The sequence below is a fragment of the Zingiber officinale genome, chromosome 1A (assembly GCF_018446385.1).
Source record: "Zingiber officinale cultivar Zhangliang chromosome 1A, Zo_v1.1, whole genome shotgun sequence".
Taxonomy (NCBI): domain Eukaryota; kingdom Viridiplantae; phylum Streptophyta; class Magnoliopsida; order Zingiberales; family Zingiberaceae; genus Zingiber; species Zingiber officinale.
The window spans coordinates 100,392,735-100,397,738 of NC_055987.1; positions in this window are offsets into that span (position 1 = coordinate 100,392,735).

Consider the following 5,004-nt stretch of genomic DNA (forward strand, 5'->3'; position numbering starts at 1 on the left):
TCAGAGAGGGCTCGGTAGCTCGTTCTCTGGACCGGACGTGGAAGTCAGAGAGGGCTCGATAGCTCGTTCTCCGGACTAGGTCAGAGAGGGCTCGGTAGCTCGTTCTCTAGATCAGGAAGGATTTAGGGTTTAAGGCTGGGAAATTGGATCGGTCTGTTGACCGATCCAGTGATACTATGGGTATCTGGATCGGTCTGCTGACCGATCCAGTGATACACTGATTCTCACTGTGGGTCATCTGATCGGTCTGGTGACCGATCAGTAACCAAACAGATTGGGAGAAGAAATAGGAGGGATCGGTCTGTGGACTGATCCACCTATGGCCTGATCGGTCCACAGACCGATCAGGGCCCTAAACCAACTCTCTGTGAGAGTTGGGATCGGTCTGGGGACCGATCAGCCTAGAGCCTGATCGGTCCCCTGACCGATCATATCAGTCCTGGATCGATTAGGGTGGAGCCTGATCGGTCCAGGTCTAGCCGTTGAGTCACAACGGCTAGATTTTTGTGTCTTCTTCTTCGCAGGTTCATATAAAACAAGAGGTGGAGCTTTGTTGAACTGCTGGCAAGTGTGGACTTCTTCTTGCTCCTGCGATCTGAGCTTTGCTGAGCTCTTCATTCCTGAAGCTTCGTGTGAGCTTCCCTCGGCTGGGTTTTCAACTGAACAGTTGCTGCTGTGGTTGGCATCCGTGAAGTTGCTGCTTCATCAACAGTCGACGAGAAGGCAAGCAAACTAGTGTTTTTACATTCATATTGTTCTTGACTTCTTGCTGTATTTCTTGTACTCTGATCTTGCTGTTGCAAGAGAGATTGTGGCGAGGTTTCTCCACCCAGAAGGAGTTTTTATTAGCCAGTTTTCCGGACCGACGGATTGATAGGATTCGTCCACCTTACGGACACGCCGAGGAGTAGGAGTATCATCTCCGAACCTCGTTATATCGTCGCGTTTAAGGTTTGATATTCTCCTGTTTCGTTTCTATCTTTTATTTCCGCTGCGCTAACTCAAATTGTAGGAAGAAATGAGAATTTGGGGTCGGCTATTCACACCCCCCTCTCTAGCCGCGTCCGAAGGTCCTAACACTTTTGACTTCTGACCGCCACGTCCCCTTGACTTTAGACTATCCTTGACTGTCACGTCCCCTTGACTTCTGACTACCTGACCTTATCGGGTCCCACCTTTATGCACCGTATCACCTACTATTTTTTGTTGTTATGAGTGGGTGGGTTCTTACTGATAAGGGCATCCATAATGCATCATCATTATAACACTCGCCACCACATCAAAGTATGGGGTCCACTGTCACATACTCATTATAATAATATATCTCTTTCAACTATATTCCTTTTAAATAAATATATTTTAAAATATTTTAATTATTATTAATATTTTTAATAATAATCTCACTTTTTAAAATTATTAATATTTTTAAAATTTAATTTTTTAATAAATAAAATAAAAAAAAAACACACAGACTGACTGGCCCACCCCACATTGCTTGAACGCGTTTAATTCTTTGAACACGTTTAAGTGGAGGGGTGCTATAACACCCCTCCACAACAAGTGTTAACACCAAGAGGTGTTATAACACCCCTATTAACAGAGTATTACAAATGCTCTAATGCCTTTACTTTCTTCCGTCCAAGTTGCTTCTATGCTTGCTGATGTGGATATGTCTCAGGGACCCAAGAATAATTAGGGAGAAGGGTGAGGGCATTTTGGTCAAATCACTGTTTAGGGCTTTAAAAGGAGTGGAGGCATTGTTCCAACGGGGAGGGGCTTCGTTGGCTTCGTCGCATCCACCACAAATAGAGAGGGGCTTCGTTGGCTTCGTCACCGCCACCACAAGCAGGAAGGGAGCTTCTTCTTCAGGGTTCGCTTCCGCCGCCAAGGGGGTGACCTTCCACGCTCTCACGCTCCTCTCCTCGTTGTCGCCGGCCACTCCCCTCCTCTTCTTCCTCATGTCGTCATCTCCACCCATGGAGCTTTCTCCCAACATCGCCGTCTCTGCTCTCCTCCGAGGCCGACTGCCACTTTCCTCCATTGCACCACGCCCTCCTCCTCATGCCATCGCTGCCGCTGGGAGCATACCATTGGAGCATCGTCTCCGGCTTCAACCGCCTTCGAGGCCAACCGCCCTTTTCCTTCCTCTTTGTGTTGCTTTCGTGGCCAACACTGCATTTGTCGTCACACATCGTGGGCCAACACTGCCCCGCCGCTCTCTCCCTCACACACGTCGGCAGCCTATACGCCTTCTCGCCACATCCGACCGATTGCCTCCGGCGGCCGACGCCGCTCACATCCAGTCGACACCGCCCACAGTCGGGCGACACTATCATCAACGACTGAGCTATCCTCTGGACCATCCTTATCGCATGCCCTTTTGATCCATCCAACAATACATGTCTGACGACGTTCCAACATTCTGCTTAACCTCGCCGATCGAACCCGTCTTCAGCTTCTGAGCCCCTGCATCTATTATCATTTCGCTCTAGTGCGTTGTTATATTCCAACATTGTAGTCGTTTGACTTGTGTGATGTTTTTATGTTCCGGGCTTCGTGGAGCCATTGTATCCCAACCTGCGTGCCGATATCTTATCTCGGCCTGCGTGTCGATATCTTATCCTGGCCTGCGTGTCAATGTCATATCACGGCCTACGTGCAGAGGTCGCATCCAATTTCGTGTCACCGTGTCCGGCTTCCCGTTGTCAGATCCAGCTCTCCAATCTATTCAAAGTCATCTACCTTTCCGGTCAGGGCAACGTGAGCAGCATCTTGACCAACTCACCAATCCACCAGAGGGTGCCCAATGGGTCAGGGTGCGTTCTCCATTCTTATTCTATACGCATTTCATTATTATACATCTTAGCATGTTTCTTATATATTTATTGGATCTGTCTCGAGAATCAGAGTACCAGAGACTGAGGCGACCCGATCGCTGGCTGCAGGTAGTATTGATCATAGAACTTTTGATGACTTGGTCAACATAGAAATCATCTCAACATACCTCTCCCCCTAATCCGGACCATAGCAATTCGGTCAACATTTCATTCACCTCACTTGATGGTCCCTCTGACTCAGATTTCGAACAGAATCACTTGCACGTCAACACACACATGTCAACGGATGTCGACATGATCCTCCAACAGTCATGTAAGTAGTCAATTGAGGAGAAAATGAATAGGAAGGAACGATAGATAAGGAGGGATCAAGAGAGTCTTCCCTTCACTACCCAATTTTTTTCGGAGAGCGCTACCATCCACATCGGCCGCCATGTCAGCTTAGGACCGACTTAGTTGATGGAGTAGACCAATTATGGAGCTATGTCAGGTGCAAGGCAACGACAACGTTAATGCCGTACCTTTGAGACGGTCTGGACACCCACTACGAGTCTCATTTGTAGCTCGCCTTGTCAAAGGTGGCTACTAGTAGCCTTGTGTTAGGGCCGTAGCTGTCAGGAACGATCACAGGTTTGCTTCAAAGGAATTTGACTTAACGGAAATGTTCCCAAAGAGTGTAATCAACTTCGGGGATGTTCTCAAAGAGTATAATCAGCTATCGGGATGTTCTCAAAGTGTGTAATTTGCTACTGGCATATTCTTAATAGGAAAAATTCTCAAAGTGAGTGCACTGTTAGAATCCTATGTGATTTGTTATGGAAATGTTCCCAGAATCTACCGACTAACTTTGAAGCATTCAAAGAGACCCAGTTCATGATTTTTTCTTTAAATGATTGGCAATTAAGCCACTATCTAACCTACTGTCCTCTCAATGTGTTTCCCTTCTTGTTCTTTAATTGTGTAGATTTTAGTTCCATATATTAGATGAATTCTCAATCTTTAATCTCTGGGATTTTCCTTGAAAATGGAGAGTCAATAAGCTATGACCTCTGGAGACGCTAAACAAAGTCATTTATATGAAACACTTTTGTAGAAAGAAATATTGTAGCTCTGAAATCTCAACCTCCCTCAAAGCTAACTACTGTGCTGCATTTTCCATTAAACAAGTGTTCCTTGTTCCTCCGTACTTCAGTTTTCTTGCAATAAGTTAAAGTTCCTTTAGTCACTGTCCTGCTGTCCTGCCAATTGGACTCATCGTACTTTCGCAATATCCATTGTCAATAAAAAAAGACATTGTGATAAGGAAGCGATTGGATTGTTTGAAGCATGAATTATATGTTAAAGGAAAAACAGACGTAGATGATTAGCAAGCAATTCTGTGGATTCAAGATGAACGTAATGAAAGAGTCTTTCACTGAATACCCATAAAAAAAAATAAATTCATTATCTTAATAACCCCCAATACCGACCGCACAGATATAGAGGGAGGTAAATATAGATATACAAATCATAGGTGCATAGTAAAATAAATCTCAAATTGTCAGTTCTTGAGAATTGACTTCTAACCATTACGTCAAAGATGTTATGTCTCCACTATTTGCGCTACGCCATGGGGGCCTAAATATCCCATAAAAGACTTGATGAATGATGTAGCCTCATGCAGATACTGAGAGAACATTTCAGTCATCACTTTGCTTTACTCTGAAATTTGAGTTATTTTCTGTTTTAAAATTAGGTTTTGAAGGGTTCTTGACGTGAAACGGCCTCTGGCTGTTTCAAGAACAAAGAACATGGAAAAGAGTAATTTATCATAAACCATGAGTTATTTATATCGAGTTGTTTGTTTACAATCAATATTTATTTAAGACAGCCCAAGACCAGATAGCTAATTCCTAGAAAGTGAATAACAAGGTTCTAATAGGCCAAAAAAAAAAAACTATGAGAATGTGAAACAGTTGTTTTATTGATTATATAAACTAGAGGAGCATCCTTAACAAGTTTCAGGGAGTCAATCAACATTTGGCAGGTTCTGACTAGAGTTGAATGATATTTCTCAAAGCTTTCAACAGGGAAATCAAACATCACCTTCGAACTATTGCATATCACTATCTGTTTCGCCAATTGGATTGTGTTCCATACATGCAAGAGTTGTTTTCACGACTTGTAC